The sequence below is a fragment of the Brassica napus genome, chromosome A8 (genome assembly GCF_020379485.1).
Source record: "Brassica napus cultivar Da-Ae chromosome A8, Da-Ae, whole genome shotgun sequence".
NCBI classification, from domain to species: Eukaryota; Viridiplantae; Streptophyta; class Magnoliopsida; order Brassicales; family Brassicaceae; genus Brassica; species Brassica napus.
In genome coordinates, this window is record NC_063441.1 from 12,024,794 (window position 1) to 12,047,755 (window position 22,962).

Sequence of the window (22,962 nt, forward strand, 5' to 3'; positions counted from 1 at the left end):
TTGCATAAGTATCACTAAAAGTTGACTTTGTCGACTCACAAAGACTTTTATGGAAAAATATGTCACCGAGGAAACATAATGTGCATAAGTTGAAGTTTATTGTAAAGCCCCACCATTCTATCTGTGAACAGTCCGTTTTGGCTTATATCCTATCCTAAGAAGGAAAAGGCAAGGAAGACTGGAAGAGCATAAGCAATCTCGAGGAAGCAGTGACAAAGAAAAAAAAGGAAGCAGTGATCATAATCAATTTCACACTTGAAATTTCACAGCAAAGAAATCAATCTTCTTTTGATCAAAAAAAAAAGAAAAAAAAAAGAAATCAATCTTCTCTGCAAGCTTTATAAATTTTTTATCCTCCTAGTCTTGCCGATCTCTCTTTCAAAACATTGGGATTTGTATTTAGCAAACAAAAAAACATTTGGGATTTGTTTGGTTTTCATATGATCCAAGCTTAAGTACATTCTTCGTAAAAGCCTTTTAGTGCTTGAAGGCGGAACATAACGTTAATTTGATAACGAACATTAAAAAGAGTTGCATACCAATCTATATGTTTCAGATCCTAAGTATGATTTTGTGATAAGTTTTAACTCTTTCACTAATCTACAACATGACTGTATGATCATGCATGAGTATAAATTCCCACCTTGACCAAAATTAATACAAGTTGCATAAACCTTTTTGATCGACCTCGTCGGTAATTGTTATTTCATGAATTACGTAGTAGATGGGGAATATTTTACCATACATACATTACAAATATAATCTAATACTACGCAAAGATAATCACACAAACACAACATAAAATGGATATGAACAGTGGCGTGCCTAGGGTAAGTGGGGCTCAAGTCAAATTTTAAAACAATATAGTATTTTTAACATATTTTTTATTTATAAGAAGCATAATTCTAAAAGAAAAACAATTCTTGAACTGGGAAGAGTCGAAGTTGCCTTTCATGTGCACATAGATACCTCAAGCAACCACTACACTACAACATACTCCTTCTGTTTTTAAAAGATGCATATTCTAGACTTTTCACATATATTAAAAAAACTCATTAAATATACATTATTTTTTGTAAATAATAATTTTTCATAATTTTTGGCCAATAGAAGTTCAATAAACAGCATTAATCTTTTTGAAACTTACAATTTTTCATAAACTCATACATTGAAAAGGTAAAAAATGTATCTTTTTTAAACAAAATTTTTTTCCAGAACATACATCTTTTAGAAACAGAGTGAGTATTTTACAAATTAGGGGCCCCAAAATCTTTATATTTTGAAGGGGGCCTGAGGCAAAAGCCTTTTCTGATACATACTAGGCACGGCTCTGGATATGAAATGAGATTGTCATCATCTAAACAAAGTGAAGTTATGATACTTTAGTTCTTAATGCAAACAACATCTATAGAGATATAGATTATATACTAGATCTCGACCCGCGCAACCGCGCGGATGTTTGTTTCTATTTTTTATATATAAATATTTTGTTTACAATTCTAAATTGAAATATATTATAATATATATAAAGTGTGTTTATCACTTTATAAAACATAATAATTTTACCATATATGTTTTTTATTGAATAAATTGTTTCAAACTGTCACATACGTCACTTTTTTTTTTGGATTGATATTTCATTATTTAACTCGTGATATCTTGCATATTTACATTGTTTTATCCATTTATTCATGTGCATTTTCATCATATAGTTTAGGATTTAGCCATGTCTAGGTTGCATTTTGCATACATATGTCTCTATCAGGTAGTTGAGCACCACATGGAGTTTCTGGAGACATTTGAGTGCATTTGGAGCTCAAAAGGAGGTGATTAGAGTGAGCTTTGGACGAGCACTGCTGGAGCGACCTCTCGGAGCGACGGCATGAGGTCGCTGTGCACCACATCCCGGAGCGACTCATCCAGAGCGACACAGCAAGGTCGCTCGCGTTTTCATCACTGGGAGACGCGAGAACAAGCTCGGAGCGACCTTCCAGAGCGACGTGCTGAAGTCGCTCCCGAAGCTTGGAGCGACGTCCCAGAGCGACAGGAAGAAGTCGCTCGCGAATTCACCACCCGGAGACGCGAGAACAAGCCCGGAGCGACCTCTCGCAGCGACACAGCGAGGTCGCTCCCGAAGCTTGGAGCGACTTGTCGGAGCGACAGTCTGAGGTCGCTCCGTGTTTTGTTTCTGCTCGAACTTGTGTTTTCTCAAGGGCATTTTGGTCATTTCATTATGCACGTTTTTATTTTCTAAACCTATGTTTTATTACTCTGTAAGCCACCAGGGGGAGGATCATTTTTTGTTCTTAGAAAAACCACCAAAAACCTTTGGAAAGTGATCTCTTTGAATCAATTGATCAGTTTTATTATTGAAATTCTGTGTTCTTATTTATATTTTGTGTTTCTCTGCATGATTAATCTGAAATCCACCATGGGTTTAAGAGGAATCATGGAGATTAGTGAGTAATCACCTTTTGAATTCATGGGTTAGGGAGATTAAGGGTGATTAGGTTAGAACTAGGATGTTTTAGTGTAGATCATTCATATTGCCTTGCTAGTAGAGTGAACATAAAGCATCTTCTGAGTTGGCCACTCAGTTGTTGATCCTTAGGCATTTCTCACCCGAAAGGTGTTCGATGAAATGCCCGAGATAACTCTCCTAGACTTTTAGCATACCTTGCCAAAGACATTTGTTGTTAAAGATGCTAAGATAGCTAATAGACTTGTTAGTAATGATTGCTTTCATATATTCAACCAAAGACATTTGATGCTTGAATTGTGTTAAGTAAATGAACATTCATCTAGACATAGAGTTTGTTTAGGATTGTGTCTAAGCTTAAGGTTAATAGATTGATTGATCGTTTGCCATCTTTAGTTCGAGGCTTGATCACCCGATGTCTAATCCCTATATCCATGAGTTCTCTTTTCCAATAGTTAAGAAAGTATCGTTTAGTTATTCCTATTAATTAGTCATAGTTAAAAACCCATCTAAATCATTGGTTGCACTTAGATTAAGTGATTACTTGCATTCTCGGTGCTTTAGTATCTCTCAGAACTGGTTCGACAATCATTTATACTACAGCATTTGTCTTAGGAGCCTTGAAAACTCCTAACATCAAATTGGCGCCGTTGCCAAATTCTGAGTCGATTTGAACATTGAGATTTAGTCAATTGCTTGAGACTAAGTCATTTTTATTTTCTTTTGTTACTAACTCTTCTTCACCTCCCTTTAATCTACAGGTGTATGAACTTGAGGAGCAAGGGTCCATCAAACCTAGTTCCAAGAGCAGCAGACATCAGAGCTTTAGAGAGAGAGTGTGCTAGAAAGAGAAGAGAAGAAGACCATCAGGCTCAATTGCAGAGACTGAACACTGACATGGGAGACGTTCATCAAGAAGATGCAGGCGTCAATGGCGCTAACAACAATGGTCCACCTAACCAACAGCGAGCAGCTCGCCCCATTGGCACTTACGACCGTCCCAACATTCATGGTCATAGATTGGGAATCCGAGCACCCGCCGTGGCAGCCAACAACTTTGAGATCAAGTCAGGACTCCTCAACGTGATCGAGAACAACAAGTATCATGGCTTGGCTCTCGAGGATCCATTTGATCACTTGGACAGGTTCGACAGCTACTGTGGGTTGTCAAAAACCAATGGTGTGTCCGAAGATGCTTTAAAGCTCAAGCTATTCCCTTTCTCTTTGGGGGATAAGGCACGTCAGTGGGAGAAGTCTCTACCCAGCGACTCCATTACCACTTGGGATGACTGCAAGAAAGCATTCTTGGAGAAGTTCTTCTCTACTTCAAGAACTGCTAAGCTGAGAAACGAGATCTCCAGCTTTCAACAGAAGGGCTTGGAAGGTTTCAGTGAAGCCTGGGAGAGATTCAAGGGCTATCAAGCTCAATGCCCACACCATGGTTTCTCTAAGGAGAGTTTGCTGAGCACATTCTACCGTGGTGCTTTACCTAAGTACAGAGCCAGACTGGATACAGCTAGTAATGGGTTCTTCTTGGGGCGAACTGAGGAGGATGCAGAGGAGCTGGTTGACAACATGGTTAAGAGTGATGCAGTCTACAGTGGAGACCACGACAGAAGCAGTAGAACTGAGGATAAGCAAACGAGGAAGGAGTTGAAGGCTCTACAGGATAAGATAGACATCCTCCTTGCTGATAAAGCTACCCAAGAGCAGCTGCACTTTGTCGGCAACCCAAGCCAAGAAACACCAGCTGTTGTCCATGAAGTTGAGGGTTTGGAAGGTCAGGAAGAGCTGTGTTTCATCAACAACAATGGTAGCTGGTACAAGAAAGAACCCAACTTTCAGTACAACAACTACCAACAGAAGTCCTATTCCAACAACCAGCAGAGTGGTTATCAGCCTCGGAACAATCAGCAAGGCAGTTATCAACCTCAGCAGAACCCTCCTCCTGGTTTCAACAACAAGGGCAACCATTCTTCCCAACAACAATCTAATCCCTCTACCTCCACTCCTCAGGTCAGCAGCACTGATGCTCTACTGAAACAAATCCTGGAGTCTCAAACAAGAAGTGAGAAGCATGTTGGCTATGAGTTGAAGAATCTTCACTCAAAGATTGATGGGAGCTACAATGAGCTCAACAACAAGTTCAGAGCTTTGGAGAACCAGTTTGCTGCCATGAACACTCAACAAAATCGCCAACAAGGTTCTCTACCTGGTAAATCTGAGCAAAACCCAAAGGAAACCATGAAAGCTATCACTCTTAGAAGTGGTAAGGAGTTACCTCAGAGAACTCTCACCAAGGATGCTGAGAAACAAAGTGAGGGGGTTGCCATCACCATAGATGATGAAGTGGTGATTGTTGATGAGAAGATCAATGACGAGATCTTGGAAAAGATAGTGGAAGCAAAAGGAAAGGGAAAGGTTGGAGAAGAGAAGAAAACAGTTAAAGATGGTGAAGTCGTCTCTCCTGCAAGTGAGAACTCTTTTGTTCCTCCTGCCTATGAACCCAAGCTCCCATTCCCAGGTCGATTTAAGAGGCAGCTACTAGAGAAGTACAAAGCTTTGTTTGACAAGCAAATGAGTGAAGTCCAAGTCACAATGCCCATTATAGATGCTTTCATGCTGATCCCTCAATACAGCAAGTTCCTCAAAGATGCTGTAGCTGCAAAGAAGAAAGAGATGGAGGGCATGGTGATTCTCACTCATGAGTGCAGTGCTATCATTCAGAGGCTGGTCATTCCAAAGAAGCTAGAAGATCCTGGATGCTTCACATTACCTTGCGCTCTAGGGCCTATGGTATTTGATAGATGTCTCTGCGATTTGGGAGCTAGTGTCAGCTTGATGCCCCTATCTGTTGCTAAGAAGCTGGGTTTCACTCAGTACAAGAAGTGTAGACTTTCTCTGGTATTGGCTGATCGTTCAGTGAAGTACCCTGTGGGTATCTTAGAGGACCTCCCAGTGATGGTTGGAAATTATGAGATCCCTACAGACTTTGTGGTGCTTGAAATGGGTGAAGAAGCTCAAGACCCTTTAATCCTTGGAAGACCTTTCTTAGCCACAGCAGGAGCTATAGTTAATGTGAAAGAAGGCAAGATTGATCTCCATCTGGGTAAAGGGCACGTTCTGCATTTCGACATCAAGGAAGTAATGAGGAGGCCAACAGTTCAGGGCCAAGTGTTCTACATCGAAGAGATGGATGCCCTTGCTGATGAACTCCTAGAAGAGTTGTCACTAGAGGACCCTCTACAGCATGCTTTAACTGTAGAGAAGGAGGCTGAGGTGATCGAGAACCTGGAGAGTACTGCCTATGGGATGATGCTGGATTCACACCAGGCGTTTGTCAGTAAGGACCAGTATGAGGAGCTTCCACAGATGGTTCACCAACAAGTCTCAGTCACTCAACGAGAGGACAACCAGCAGGATGACTGGAGTGAACTAAAGGCACCTAAAGTGGAGCTTAAACCTCTTCCCCATGGTGTAAGGTATGCATTCCTTGGTCCTAATGAAACTTACCCTGTCATTGTGAGTAGTGAACTTACTGAGAATGAGCTATCTGAACTTTTGAAAACACTTAAAAGATTTAGAAAGGCAATAGGTTACTCACTAGATGACATCAAGGGGATATCACCCTCTTTGTGCATGCATAGGATACATCTTGAGGATGAATCAATGACTTCTATCGAGCATCAAAGAAGGTTAAATCCTAACCTGAAGGATGTTGTAAAGAAAGAGATTCTTAAACTCCTAGATGCTGGTGTTATTTACCCTATCTCAGATTCTAAATGGGTATCACCTGTGCATGTTGTACCAAAGAAAGGTGGTATCACTGTGATCAAGAATGACAACGATGAACTGATACCAACAAGAACCATCACAGGTCATAGAATGTGCATTGATTACCGAAAACTAAACTCTGCATCTAGAAAGGATCATTTTCCACTACCATTTATTGATCAGATGCTAGAGAGACTTGCAAATCACCCATTCTACTGTTTCCTTGATGGGTACTCAGGATTTTTCCAAATCCCCATACATCCCAATGATCAAGAGAAAACGACATTCACATGTCCCTATGGCACCTTTGCATATCGAAGGATGCCATTTGGTCTATGTAATGCTCCAGCTACCTTTCAAAGGTGCATGATGTCAATTTTCTCTGATCTGATTGAGGATGTTGTGGAGGTATTCATGGATGATTTCTCTGTCTACGGATCTTCGTTCTCTGCTTGTTTGTCAAATTTGTGCAGGGTCCTACAGAGATGTGAGGACACCAACCTTGTGCTGAATTGGGAGAAGTGTCACTTCATGGTCAAAGAAGGGATTGTGCTAGGACACAAGATTTCAGAGAAGGGGATTGAGGTGGATAAAGCCAAGATCGATGTTATGGTTGGTCTGCCTCAACCAAAGACAGTGAAAGACATCCGGAGTTTTCTTGGTCATGCTGGATTCTACAGGAGGTTCATCAAGGACTTCTCCATGATCACTAGACCTTTGACCAGGCTGCTGTGCAAGGAAGCTACTTTCAGTTTTGATGTGGAATGTCTACAAGCTTTCAAGAAGCTGAAAGGTGAACTCGTTAGTGCCCCAATTGTCCAGCCACCTGATTGGGATCTCCCTTTTGAGATCATGTGTGACGCCAGTGACTATGCTGTGGGAGCTGTTCTGGGGCAGAAGAAAAATGGCAAAACTCATGTGATCTACTACGCCAGCCAAACCCTCAATGATGCTCAAATGAGGTATGCCACAACAGAGAAGGAGATGCTGGCAATTGTTTTTGCCTTCGAGAAGTTCAGAAGTTACTTGGTTGGGTCTAAAGTCATTGTCTACACAGATCATGCTGCCTTGAGACACCTTCTAGCCAAGAAAGATGCAAAACCCAGGCTTTTGCTCCAAGAGTTTGATATGGAGATCAAGGACAAACCTGGAGTTGAGAATGGAGTAGCTGATCATTTATCCAGGTTGAGGATAGAGTCTGGTGTCCCAATTGACGAAGGACTTCCTGAAGAGCAGATCATGGCTATCGAAGCAGTGATAGCAGTTTGTGAGACTGGTAGGAAGCTGGAAGAGGTCAAAGCAACAGAGGAGAAAAAACCTTGGTATGCTGATTTGGTTAACTACCTAGCCACAGGAAGAGAGCCTTTGAATCTTGTAGGCTATGCCAAGAAGAAGTTCTACAAGGATGTGAAAAGATATTACTGGGACGAGCCCTACCTCTACATTCTCTGCAAAGATCAGCTTTATAGGAGAGTGGTTGCAAATGAGGAGATTGATGGGATCCTTGCACAGTGTCATGGATCATCCTATGGAGGACACTTTGCCACCTTCAAGACAGTTGCAAAAGTATTACAAGCTGGATTCTGGTGGCCACACATGTTCAAGGATACACAAGCCTTTGTTTCGAAGTGTGATTCTTGCCAAAGAAGAGGGAACATCACCAAGAGGAATGAGATGCCTCAAAATCCAATCCTTGAAGTTGAAGTGTTTGATGTCTGGGGTATTGACTTCATGGGCCCCTTTCCATCATCCTTTGGCAACAAATATATCCTTGTGGCTGTTGATTATGTCTCCAAATGGGTGGAAGCCATAGCAAGCCCCACCAATGATGCTAGAGTTGTAATCAAGATGTTCAAGAGCATCATCTTCCCAAGGTTTGGAGTTCCAAGAGTTGTAATCAGTGATGGAGGTTCCCACTTCATTAACAAACTGCTTGAGGGACTTCTCAAAAGAACGGTGTGAAGCACAAGGTGGCAACTCCTTATCATCCCCAAACAAGTGGACAAGTTGAGATTTCTAACAGGGAGATCAAATCTATTCTGGAGAAGATTGTGGGGATTACAAGGAAGGATTGGTCCAATAAGCTTGACGATGCACTTTGGGCTTATAGGACAGCATACAAGACACCACTGGGCACTACACCTTTCAACCTAGTGTATGGGAAGGCTTGCCATCTGCCAGTGGAACTTGAGTACAAGGCACTATGGGCAATAAAGTTGCTGAACTTTGACATCAAGAGTGCTAAGGAGAAAAGGCTCTTCCAGCTACACGAGCTTGATGAGATAAGAATGGATGCTTTTGAGAACTCAAGAATCTACAAGGAAAAGACTAAAGCTTTCCATGACAAGAATATCCTGAAGAGAGAGTTTAAAGAAGGAGACCAAGTTCTTCTCTACAACTCTAGACTGAAGTTGTTTCCAGGAAAGCTTAAGTCAAGGTGGTCCGGTCCTTTCAAGATCAAGGAGGTTAGGCCATATGGAGCAATAGTCTTGTGGAGCACTGATGGAAGAGACTTCACAGTGAATGGACAAAGGGTTAAGCTCTACATGGCCAATGCACCAGAGGAAGATGGAGTTTCCACTCCACTGTCTGATCCTACCCCGGCCTAATCTAAAAGGAAGGCAAAGTCAAGCTCGGGACTTTAAACAAGCTCACTTGGGAGGAAGTCCCATGCGTATCCTTGTATATATTGCATTGGTGTTTTTCATTTCTCATCTTATTGCATAAAAAAAAAAAAGGAGAGAGAGAAGTTGTATGCAGGTACTTGATCGGTTCAGTTTTGAGAAGGAGTCGTGCGTGGGAGCGAGGTCTCACAGCGACACCTCGAGGTCGCTCCAGCTGGGAGCGAGGTTATGGGAGCGACACCTAGAAGTCGCTCGCGGTTTCGTCGTTGTCTCGAGAAAACAATCACCTCAGAGCGAGGTCTCGGAGCGAGGTCGAAGGGTCGCTCCAGCTGGGAGCGACATTATGGGAGCGACACCCTCACGTCGCTCGCGTTTTCGACGGAACGGGCACTCAAGAACTGACGCGGAGCGAGATTTCACAGCGACACCTCGAGGTCGCTCCAGCTCAGAGCGAGCTTTCTGGAGCGACACTCCGAGGTCGCTCGCGTTTTCATCAACTCGCGACGCGAGGAAACGCCTCGAGAGCGACCTCTCCCAGCGAGACCCTCACGTCGCTCCCGCACCGGTTCAGGTAAGTTTGCTAACTCTAAACCCCGGTTTAATTCAAGTAAACCGATCCTAACCACCCTAAACCGAACCAGACGACCCTAAACCTACCCCAACCCCAGCGATTTCATCTCTCTCACTCTCCCCTCCTCTCACAAACTCACAAACTCTCTCCAAACTCACCCCCACCAAAATTCCCAAAACTTCCTAAATTCTCACCCAAATCAACTAGTTCTTGTTTCTAAATCCAAGCTTTCGCCCCTGTAGTCTATTCCTCACCACCCTTTCACCATTTCCTTTCATCCAAAGCAAGGTATTGAGTTTTTAAATTCAAATTCGTAGGTCCATGAACCCTAGAATTTGAAAGTCGAAATTTGGTCATTTTCTTGCTAGATTGTGGTGAAATAGACTAGGGAAAGCTTATCTATCAAGTTGGGTTGTTGAATTAAGGGTGAAATTGAGTTTAATTTGCACTTTGGCCAAATTAGGGTTCATGGATTTGGGGGAATTTTGAATTTGACCTTAATTGGGTGTGTTTGCGGGTGTTTTAGATGCGTTAAGATGTCACATTGTTGCATTGTGCTGAACTTGAGTTTAAACTGAGAAATTCATTTGTTAAGTTCATTCTTGCAAAATGTTCGCTTGCAAAGTCTTCTTTTTCTTCACTTCCATCTACTTATCCCTTTCCAAGTTTGTAACTTTTCAGGTGAAAATGGTTAAGAAGACAAAGGGCAGGTTGGAAGCTGAGAGGCAAGAAGCCGAAAGTCAAGAGTTTGCACAAAGAGGAAAAGCTTTAACCAGCGAGCCAACTGGCTCAGGAACGCAGCGGACTGTGCGACAACAGACGTTGGCTGCAAGGAAATCGAAAGAACACGAGAAGAGGGCAGGGAAAAGTGTAGCGGTTCCCACCCATGAGGAAGGTGAAACTGAGAGTGATGATGAGCCAGCACCTACGAAGAAAGCCAAGATGTCAAAGGGCAAAGGGGTTGCTGTTGATCGAGATAGGGCGAAAACTCCATCTGTAGAGGAGCTGTACGATCATTTGAAGGATGGAGTCACCTGGGTTCCAACAAGGTTCGCCGACCTCAACCTACTGAAGGAGTTGGGTCTAGACTCTGATATTGAGGCAATGCTGGGGCATTTGAAGATGCCGAAACTCCTCACCATGGCTTATCCTTTCTACAAGGATGTCACTTGTCAGTTCCTCTCCTCTCTTGTGGTCACTTACCACGACACGGCGCATGTGAGGCAAGGATGGGGAAAAATCAGCTTCAAGGTCAATGGAAGAGAGTACAACATGAACTTCAAAGACATTGGGAGAGTGATGGGGTTCCAAGACCTAGAAGACCACTCCCTTCCCAAATGTGAAAACCTTCCCACAGAGCTTTGGAAGTTGATCACTGGAAACAGACACTCCACCGGGGCTGACAAGAACTCACACATCCGACACCCGTCTGTACGCTACCTCCACACATTGCTAGTCCATGCTTTCTACCCACGGAAGCAAGCTGGTAATGTTACTGAGGAAGACATGCGACTGCTCTGCCCTGCTATCCGTCCCTACACTCAACCCGGAGTGTTACCCCTTCCCAGCACTGATATCTATGCTACATTTGGGGTGGTCAGTTTCTTCGTGGGCCGTCTCGAACACTACAGAGACTGGGCGTGGTACACCACTGATTCGCGCCCAAAGATAGGGATAGGCGGAATGATCACACCACTGCTCCAATTTCTGAATGTTCCCTTGGGAAAGGACGCATCGGGGCCTAGGTTCATTGATGGCACCTACTTGAGGATTGCCACCTATTTCAGTGGGATGTACGGGAAAGACTACGTCTACCACTACTACTTGTACGGCAAGCCAGTCGAGGTGGTTCTTCCAAACCGGAACCTGACGAGTTTAGAGATACCTGGAGCTATCAGCTTCAACATTCCCCAGGAATACTTTCTTGGAGAACACGGGCCTCTCGATCCAATTCAAGCAGCTCCATCAAGGAGAAGGAGTGTCCCCGTGCAACCTGAACCACCTGTAGCAGACACCCCTGAGCATATTTATGGACCTCCGCGCTACTACTTCAAGCCCCATGACGGAGTCCTTCCTCCTGGAGCTCTCCGTGATGCTCATGACCACATTGGTCGCCTCCAGCGATGGAACAAAGCTCAGGACAGAACGATAGAAAAGCTCAAGGATAAGTGCAAGGCACTCAGCAAGACCGTGAAGAAGCAGGCAAAGACTTCAGCAAAGTTCATGAAGAAAGTAGCTGATGTTTTAACTAGGGGAGGAATAGCTGGATGTAGCTCAGCTGATTTCGCTTTCGCGAACACCTCAAACCCCCAACCTCCACCCCCGCCTGATGCTCTTGGTTTCCCCCTCACTGCTGCGCAGCTTCAGCGTAAGTGGAGAAACCCACCCACTCAACCTTCCACTTCCGGCAACAAATCCCCATCCCTTGCTTCTTCAGATAGTGAGGACGAGATTGACGAGGTTGAGAGCCAGCCATGGTATGGAGGCTCCGGTACAGCATCCGGTGGGTACTACACCACCTTCCCTCCTGACGACGACGATGCTGGGGCATCTGCCCCTACCTACTATCCATAGGAGGTACTTCTCTCACTCCCTTGTATATATCATTTCATTCCTGCATATTAGTTTTCTTCTCGGTATCTCCTTCTTTCTTTGACAACACAGAGACTGTGTAACTCAAGTTTGGGGGAGGTACCAAGCATTTGATCATGTTTGCTTTGATTGTGTTTCATTTGAGTCATGCATTGCACGCCTATTTGCATAAAAAAAAAAAAAGGATTTTTCATTTAGTTTGCATCATTTGCACCATTAGGAGAGTCTAGAGCATATAGGTTGCATTCACTTGCATAGGGAGCAATGATTTTAAATGCCTTGTAAAGAACACTACGTTGCACCATTGAGTAGCCATGCACCTCTCGAAAAGACTTGTATGTTTCGAGCCTTGAAAACTCTTCTTGAAACTTGTTGATTGCTGAAACTCAGTCTTTGAAGCCAACTACAACCTTATTTGAACTGAATGAACTTAATACTTCTTGCTTAGGGTCCTTTGTGTACTGAGTCATGGCTATACACACTTGAGTTGTCACATCTTTTATGCCAATCTTTTTGACAAACTCTAGTGGTAGACCACTCCCAAAACCTTTCCTTCCTTTTAAGCTTTCATTGTTTGATGAGTGAGGCCTTCTTCGGAAAGTCTTACATGCGCATAATGTTGAGAGTATCGGGAACGACAATGCTTGATCTTCATTTTTGCTAGATTGGACACTCTATTGTCTAGCTATAGGTGGGAGGGCGAGTGTTGTGATCATGATTTGGGAGAAATGAAAAGTAAAAATGGATAGACTCTTTGTGCTTAAGTGAATTGATTTTCTGGGATAAGTAGAGAACCTCTAGCTCTAGTTTTGAAAAGTCTTGGCCCCCAACCTAAAAAAAATAAAAAAAAAAAAGAAAGAAAAGAAATCGAAAAAAAAAAAAAGAGAAAAGAAAGAAAAGGGGGCTAGCAAAGTTGTTAAGAGCTAAGAAATGTTTTGAGGTTGTAGAAAAATCCCTTGTAGATTTCAAAAAGGAAGAGTTAAAGTTCTTAAGATCCTTTGGTGAGAGATGTGAGTTGGGTTTGACATTTGGGAATGATTGTGTAATTGTATGTTTGGGAAAAGGGTAGAACAATGGAGATTGAGCATTGTATGCATGAGTTGGTCCCTTTCTTAGATATATTATGTGCAATGTCAAGGCTACTTGTTTTGAGAGTAAACCACCTTAAAGATCATATGTTTTGAACCTCTTGAATCACTTGAATAAAAGCCTTCCCTTACCCAACCAAATGACTTGGACCAATCGACCATTTGCAAGAATTCACCTGATGTTTTGTGCTTAATGAATGTGATAGTTGGTTGATTTGAATGTGTGGATGCTTGATGATGAGTGTAGAGACAAAAGGATTTGAATAGGCCTAGAGAAGCTAGAGTGTAATAAGAGAGTGTGCTAATTATATTTGCTAGTTGTGTTTCTTTTGGCTATGAGCTCCCACCTTCAAACCTCTCTCCTTGCAAGTTCTAGAAAGTTCACTTGAGGACAAGTAAAAGAACAAGTTTGGGGGAGTTGATATCTTGCATATTTACATTGTTTTATCCATTTATTCATGTGCATTTTCATCATATAGTTTAGGATTTAGCCATGTCTAGGTTGCATTTTGCATACATATGTCTCTATCAGGTAGTTGAGCACCACATGGAGTTTCTGGAGACATTTGAGTGCATTTGGAGCTCAAAAGGAGGTGATTAGAGTGAGCTTTGGACGAGCACTGCTGGAGCGACCTCTCGGAGCGACGGCATGAGGTCGCTGTGCACCACATCCCGGAGCGACTCATCCAGAGCGACACAGCAAGGTCGCTCGCGTTTTCATCACTGGGAGACGCGAGAACAAGCTCGGAGCGACCTTCCAGAGCGACGTGCTGAAGTCGCTCCCGAAGCTTGGAGCGACGTCCCAGAGCGACAGGAAGAAGTCGCTCGCGAATTCACCACCCGGAGACGCGAGAACAAGCCCGGAGCGACCTCTCGCAGCGACACAGCGAGGTCGCTCCCGAAGCTTGGAGCGACTTGTCGGAGCGACAGTCTGAGGTCGCTCCGTGTTTTGTTTCTGCTCGAACTTGTGTTTTCTCAAGGGCATTTTGGTCATTTCATTATGCACGTTTTTATTTTCTAAACCTATGTTTTATTACTCTGTAAGCCACCAGGGGGAGGATCATTTTTTGTTCTTAGAAAAACCACCAAAAACCTTTGGAAAGTGATCTCTTTGAATCAATTGATCAGTTTTATTATTGAAATTCTGTGTTCTTATTTATATTTTGTGTTTCTCTGCATGATTAATCTGAAATCCACCATGGGTTTAAGAGGAATCATGGAGATTAGTGAGTAATCACCTTTTGAATTCATGGGTTAGGGAGATTAAGGGTGATTAGGTTAGAACTAGGATGTTTTAGTGTAGATCATTCATATTGCCTTGCTAGTAGAGTGAACATAAAGCATCTTCTGAGTTGGCCACTCAGTTGTTGATCCTTAGGCATTTCTCACCCGAAAGGTGTTCGATGAAATGCCCGAGATAACTCTCCTAGACTTTTAGCATACCTTGCCAAAGACATTTGTTGTTAAAGATGCTAAGATAGCTAATAGACTTGTTAGTAATGATTGCTTTCATATATTCAACCAAAGACATTTGATGCTTGAATTGTGTTAAGTAAATGAACATTCATCTAGACATAGAGTTTGTTTAGGATTGTGTCTAAGCTTAAGGTTAATAGATTGATTGATCGTTTGCCATCTTTAGTTCGAGGCTTGATCACCCGATGTCTAATCCCTATATCCATGAGTTCTCTTTTCCAATAGTTAAGAAAGTATCGTTTAGTTATTCCTATTAATTAGTCATAGTTAAAAACCCATCTAAATCATTGGTTGCACTTAGATTAAGTGATTACTTGCATTCTCGGTGCTTTAGTATCTCTCAGAACTGGTTCGACAATCATTTATACTACAGCATTTGTCTTAGGAGCCTTGAAAACTCCTAACATCAACTCGTAATTATATATAAAGATTGGTAAATATTTTTTTATTGTTACCTCGAAAATATCGTAATATTTCGAAGTATGATTCTTAGCATCGTTATTTATAGATGGTTAAATAGTTAGGGTATTGTAGAGAGTATATTCTTTGAAATCTATAATTAATAGACATTAAATAGTACGATATTATGTATTAGTTGTTATGGAAAATATAGTAGATTTGTTGAGTAGTTAACGGCAATTAGTGAAATCTAGCACATATGTTTGATATATATCGTTAGAATATTAGAAGTTGCAAGCCTCAAGCAAGAAATCTAGAAAAATCGTATCTATTGAGATATTTTGCTCCTATATACTTGATTTTCAAGTTAAAAGATATTACAACTAATTTGATTTTATGATTATACTTGCTTTTCGAGAAAAATATATTTTTGACTTTGATCACAAATTTTGTAGCTGTTTCAAAACTACCGATTGGTATAGGTTTATTTAGAAGAAAAAAATGAATTTTATCACAAAACTTATAAATGGTTTTAAATCTAGTATGGGTAAGGATTAAGATATGTATAATGTTGGTTTAACTGGTTAACCGACAGTATAGTCACATCAAAACCAAAAGAAAAAAAAAATTTGAATCAAACCTACGATTGATATGGATTTATAATGAAGAAAATATTAATTTTGAATTAGATCACACAACTTGTAAGTGGTTTGAAAATTAGAATGGGTAAGAATTAAGATATGTTTAATGTTGGTATAATTGGTTAACCGGTAGTATAGACACACCAAAGCCAAAATATGAAAATAATTCTAATCAAACCATATTGCAAACATCACGTACTTAACCAAAATATAAAAGATAATTTAATTTAAAGATAAATTATGGTGGTTTTGTAAACCGTAATTAAAAGGGTACGGTTTTAGTATTGCGTGGATTAGTTAGCCATATAGTAAACCAGTTTTATATACTAAATCTAAAAATAATTAATATATTTAAATAGAAAAATCTATTTCGGATATCTAAAATATTTTGGATCGTGTTTAATTTCGATTTATAAATACCTCAAATCTAAACCAGTTTGGATGTTTAATAAAAAAAATCGGGTTCAATATTACTTTTTTTTTATCGGATTCTGTTTGTTTCTTTGGATTTGGGTTTTTGTGTCAAATATAAAAACTAATACCATAAGCTTGAATGCTTTAAAAAGAAAAGGAAAAGAAAATGAGGATTTTATGGTAACAACATAATAATTTAGTTGCCGTAGGTTTGATTTATTAAAAGTAAATAAGCATAGATTGATTATGTGAATTTGAGGATAACTGATTTGTGAATTTAAAATAAAATAGAACACGTTTATGGATATGTTTTAATAGGTAAGATTTACTTGATTTAGTTATGCTCATCATTTACTGTTAAAATATATATTTAAGATACATTATGAGGATTTTATGGCTGATTTATAAACAAATATAAAATGTTTATGGCATATAAATCGTTTTGTTTAGGTATATTCTTATACTGTAACAGATTTTTGTTTTTCAAAATTGGTGGCTTAGGTTGTATATATATATATATATATATTTTTAGAATCGGTTGTATAGTCAACATTATTATGAACCGGTTAGGTACGATTGGGTTTTTTTTAAATGAACTAATATGAATTTATGATCAATATGAATCATGTATTAGGAAATCCAACACTTCAATGTTATGATAGACTAATTTAAAAAAAAAAAACAAAATTTCATATTACATTGATTTGAGGTACTTGAGTAACTGGACTGGAAAGTATTGAAAAACAAAATTGAATCCTCATTCGTTTGTGATGAACGATAGATCCAAATTAGAGATCACAACTTCTTATTTGTTAGAAGTCATGACACCATAAGGAGTTCATTTTAAGATAACAGAGATTTTTAAAAAATTAAAGTGATTCATTTTAATAATGGTTCTGTATATATTTATTAGGTGATTTAATATTTCTGTTATAATATTTTCTTAAGGTGATGAACTATGGTCATTAGAGAGCACGACAAGTTCATATGTGCTACATAGTTTTGACATAGTTAGGAGTTCACTCATGATTTGATGACATATTTTAATTTATTTTATGTGATACTTGTATCATTTCATAAATTGAGCTGATATATATGATAGAGTTGTTATGATATTCGATTGATATTATATTAAATGATCCATTAATGATTAAAAAATGTTATTAAGAAATAAATGAAACATCTAAAGGGTCCATTTTTTAAAATATCACACATGAATCAAGGTTGTGACTTCTGTTTTAATATCTAACAATACTAAAAGCACAATATACTTAATGGTAAGGGTGTCCACATCAGCCAAATATTCAGCACCAATCAAATTGACACATCAGAAAAACAATTGATTTTTACAACTTTATTGAATTAAATTTTTCTTATCCCACGAATCTCTTCGGTTCCTACCTGCAATTTTACAACGGTTTCTTCCTCATTTAGTTGCATTAATAAATTCAATGCTATGACCTTACGACTCCATTTTTCAACTCATTCCCTATTTGATATAAATATAGAGTGATGGCGGTGAAGTTCAATCCCTAATCATATTTGTTGGGTATCACCTATTTAGATTTTAAATATTTTTGTTTTCTTTTGATCTTTTGAAGAAATTTGTAGTTTTTGACACGAAATTCCACTGTCTTTTTCACTCAGGTACTAGCTCCGTACGAAGTTGGTGGGTTCAACGAAAGCTTCACCCTTTCTGAATAAATGGCGACTCCTTTAGGCTCACTGCAGGAAATTGGTTTGAAGGGCGTATGAATCAGAAACCGTGAAATAATAAATGGGCTATCAATCAAAATCTTTACATCACCTTGGTGAGACTTTTTCTTTTATTTGCTTCAAGGATTTAAAATTGTGAAAGCATGTTTCGTGAAGCGGTGGACTCTCCTTTACATGATGTCTATTCCATTTGCTCATAACTCTACATCTATTGTATTCTTGGAAACAACGAAGGTCAAAATATTGGTGAATGTGGAAGTTTGATAAAAGAAAAATTAGTTACATCGTATAGTTTGTGATCTTCTTTTTGATCTGACATTTGTTGGTCAAACTCTTTCATGGAAGCTCTTATGTCTTTGGGGAAGATAATGGCACTGGAGGAGTCTTTCGCTGGATGTTTAGCGGAAAGATCCGTGAAAAGTCGTATCTTCAACATTCTTTGCAATCAATTATGTATTTTTAAATCCTTAGCAGATTTGACATGCTTGTGTTTTGGGTTACTCTTACCTTTTTTGAGAGCCATTGATAAGCTTCTTACTCTGTTTTGTATCTGCTTGGGTTCAGAGCATAGTTGGATTTAATATTTATCTGGCAGTGACGGTGTGTTCTTGGCTGCGATAAATTTCTGGTTGTTTCTGTTGTACACTGAATTTTACACCTGTGACTGTGAGTGTTTTGATCTTGACAGGAAAATTGAGAAAGTGTAGAAATTCAGTTTGTGGATTACATCCGGTTAGTGTTTCCTTCTCTTCAGTTTATCAGTTGACGTGATCTACATCTAAGTCATGTATCAAATTCATGTTTTCCTGTTCTCATGTATTGAGTGTTGAGGTTAGGATGATGAGCTACACCAACCAAATCAGAAGGAGAGCTGAGGAGGCAGGTCATCTGTTCTGAAACAATTTAGCATCACTTTAGGATTGTAGAATAGTCACTGCTTTGTTTTTAGTATCTCAAAACTGACCTAAATTCTATGATTTTTCTTTTAAAGTTATTCTATGACATATATATCTATCATATTTTTTTTAACTGTTTACTAAGCTCTCAAAAGTTTCCTACCACAAAATTTAAAATTGCCCCTTAATTTACAAAATCTTAACTTCCTTTGAATTCTATGTATGTTTAATGTTCGACGGATATTTTTTTTGCAGTTGAGGGCTCTCTACTGCAGCTTAACAAGACAAAGGAAGAGGTCATCCTACTCAAATTCTTCCTCCACCTTTGCCCCAAATGTTTTGAAGGTCTGTAGAACTCTTCCGAGCCCCTGACACTTTGATTCTTGTGCCTTTGTTTTATTGATGTGTTTTGTAAGAATGTTATCAGGATTCGTGATGGTTTGACACAGTTATATGCGAACGACACTGCTCTTACTGATAAACAAGAACTCGAATTTTCTTTAATAGTATAGTTCCCGAACCAAATTAAGTTTGAAATATTGTAAATAATAGATACAAGTCTGTTTCGAAAAGTCAGAAATAATTTGTCGTAGTTATTGTGTAATGTTTTTTCTACTAATTCACGAACCTTGGAAAAGCATTTTAAGGATGACGGTTGCACGTACAATCAAATAATTCACTATGCATAGTAAACACTATAAGTTAAGATTATTGAAAAAGTAAAGGAAATGTTACTCACATCACAGAAAATAACAATCTGCAAATGGTTCCAGATGTAGCAAATCATAGAGGATTCCGAAAATATAAAGGAGTTAGAGCACAATGTCTAAGACACACGTTGCTTCTAACATCGTTGCTTCTTTTTTTCCTTAAGACAAATCGCTTTCTAAAAATGCAGTTTGTGATACATACTTAATAGCAAAGTGTCATCTAGAAAAGAGACAATGCTACTTCAAATACACTGCTTCTAAGTGAACTAATTTTTTGAACAAGTTTCAGGAAATTTGAAAAACTACTCCAAATACAAGACACATTTATAAAAAAATACGAGAATTTATTGACTCTATAAGTAGCAAACAGACAATGTGATTTGCAACAGGATCCCAAGAGAATGCTTTTTTTCCAACAGAGAGAAAAAATATTTTACTTATCTCTGACTCAAATTTGATAAATCCACATATATTATTAAAAATCAGAAAATATGAAATCAGAAGTTAAAAAAATACTAAACGATCCTACATGATAACTAAATAGACATCAACATTATAAGAATATACTAAAATATAAATCGAACCTAGAGATAGCTTTCTCTCATTCATTATGCTTTTTTTTTTGGAAAAACATTCATTATGTTTGTTGCACTATTCTTCTTTTATAGCCAAATATAATACACTTAAAAAAATATGTCTACATGTAGTAACATTACACTCTCAATATTAATAAACTAACTAGATTTTGACCCGCACTTGGAAAGCGCGGGGTTGTTGGATTATATTATAATACAAAGTTTTATTATATCAAAAAACATAATTTTTAATAGCTATATAATCTACAAATTAGTTTATTTGAGATTTTATATGTAAGTTTCTTTTCGACATGAGAATTACATCCGGATCAAAAAAAACAAACCGAACCAACCCAAAATTATAGGTTTAGTTCAGGTCCAGAGAAGATAACCTATTGGGTTTTTTTTGATCCGCAGGTCTTTGTTTGAGTCCGGATCTTACCCTAGACCTGATCATAAATATGTGTTTATTAGGTATATTTGGATATTCCGAATATTTTCCGGTATTATGGATATTATTTTTAAGTTTTTGGTTTACGATTAAAGTTTTGATTTCAGGTAAATTTCTCAAATTAAAAAAAAAATTGGGTATTTGGATAAAATTTTGGATATTTTTCAGTTCATCGTGTCAGATTTTGAATAAGATTTTAAATTTTTAGGTATTTGAATTTTTTTGGTATTTGTTTGGAGTTTCAAATACTTTTCGTGTTTCAGATTTTTCATATATTTCAAATTCTTTTAGGATCTTAAATACCCGAACAGATGTGGACTCATTACGTCCATATCAGGTCCAACAACCTTTTGATACAGATTTATTTTTAACGTTATTGTACAAAAACATGGTTGATGAAATATTTTTCTGAGTAAAGGTATCATAAGAAATAATATTAAGATCTGTTAAAAATATTTAAAATATTGTATGTTTAGAATGATTAATGTATTATCAGAAAAATAATAAATAGTTATACATAACTCCAACAACTTTTTTATATTAGATTTTTTAAAACTCTTTCCTTTTTAATAGTATTGATTCGTTTTAAGTGAAAAGTATATAAAAGTATAATATCTAAAGAAATAATTTTCAAAATCTTGAATAATCAATACTGATATCGTGAAGTCAAGTTAGCTTTAATAGAACCAATGAATTTCTTCATTTTTGTGAAGGTAACATGAATATTCAGAAAAATCATTTTTAAATATGAAAATATTATCAAACTATAGATGGTTGAAAGTTTAGCATATGATATGAGATTTTAGTGGGAAAGTTTAAATATGATATGATTACTTTATTATAAACGAAAGAGGAAGTTAGAATGTACACATATGTCTTGTAATTTATCTTGATTTAAATCATATATTATATGATAAAAGTGATAATATAAAACATTAGTTTCAATGCTTTTACGATTAAAAATTAAAATGATAAATATAGTAATAGTAATGATTAGGATTTAGGAGTAAGATTTAAATAAATAAAAGAATTGACTAAATTATTGTTAGAGAAATATATGGTAACATATTGTTAGTATAAATATAAGGTAAGACCAAAAAATAATGAGTTAAATGAAATGGTCCAAACAACTTTTATAGGTAGATTTTTTTAGACTCCTTCCTTTTTAATAGTATTGATTAACATTTACATGCAAAAACACTAATGAATATAATAAATTATTAAGTTAATGTTACAGAAAATAGAAACAAAAAGGAACATTAAATAAATAAATAAACAAAAAAAAATATATAATATATTTGCAACAAATTAAAATATATAAGTTAGGTGTAGCGCATTAAAATATATAAGTTAGGTGTAGCGCATAAAAATATCTACTATTTCATATAATAATTTTCAGATAAACAACATAAAACGTTAACTACCTGAATGAAAACATTATCTTACATTCGTTCAAAGCTTTAAAGAATCATATTTATAAATTTAAAACTAAAATTCAGTAAAGTATTTAACTAAAAATTATCTCAAAAAGAATTTTGATTTCTTCTCTAAATGTAGTATAAATTTCTATCAAAATAAATTAACATTTATGTCCAAAATTCTGTCAAAACTTAGAAACTTTGTATATACTAAAGAAAATAATTAATGAAACTTTGTAGCTTGCGGGGGTGTACTATTGAAACAGATTATCATATACTATTACACTAAAAAGATTAAAATATGTTTGTCGCTTTTGATTACGCTCAGTAAAACGCATTACAAATAACTTTTTTAAAACTATTACCTCCAGTCTATATATGATTATATTTTTACATCATTATTATAATATTATACCAAAAAGTTTGTGTAAGGATTAGTTTAAGTTAAAGCATCACCAATCAATGCATTTTCAGAACGTTATGCAAATTTTAGGAAATTTCTAATTTTGATTTCTGCTATTCCAAATCCATCTTGAGTTGTTTAAAATAATAATGGAAGTATGTTTCTACTCTAACATACAAACAATATTACGAGGTTATATATTTCGACACAATACGAATGACTAATATATCTGCATATGTGAAATGCATTTATCTATCCAGAGTACTTTCATATAGTATTAAATATGGCATTGTTTACATATTGAAATCTCCTACACATATCACATTTCATACAATAAATATTTATTTTCAAAATAATAAATACCAAACAAATTTTAGTATTGAAAGTAAACTTTAGTTTCTAAAGTTTAATGATTTATTCAATCATTTTTATTGGTCATCAAACTTTAAAAATATTTAAGTTTTCAAAAATGATTACATATTTAAGAATATATATATATATATATATATATGTGTGTGTATGTATATGAAATGAAGGTTATTTACCTATCCTTCAAATAATAGTTTAAAATTAAAATCAGATGATGTATAAACAGATATATGATACATAAAAATAATAGAAAATATTAAAACATGATTCCTACAATATTAATTTAAATTTAAACTATGTTTACATCTAAAATATATATTAAAATATAAATTAATGATATTTTAAACAAAAGTTTATAAATCTTTC

The 22,962-nt window shown here is 37.3% G+C and overlaps 1 long non-coding RNA gene and 1 other non-coding gene across 2 annotated transcripts; one reads left to right on the forward strand and one right to left on the reverse strand.

Annotated features, from left to right (window-relative positions):
• Nucleotides 1–3,817: 3,817 nt before the first annotated feature.
• Nucleotides 3,818–3,924, reverse strand: LOC125577538. Its single transcript, XR_007315946.1, has one exon. It is a non-coding gene; the product is annotated as a small nucleolar RNA R71 (small nucleolar RNA).
• An 11,073-nt stretch (nucleotides 3,925–14,997) lies between these two features.
• Nucleotides 14,998–19,944, forward strand: LOC125577341. Its single transcript, XR_007315782.1, has 2 exons — nucleotides 14,998–18,657; nucleotides 18,926–19,944. It is a non-coding gene; the product is annotated as an uncharacterized LOC125577341 (long non-coding RNA).
• The last annotated feature ends 3,018 nt before the right edge of the window (nucleotides 19,945–22,962 follow it).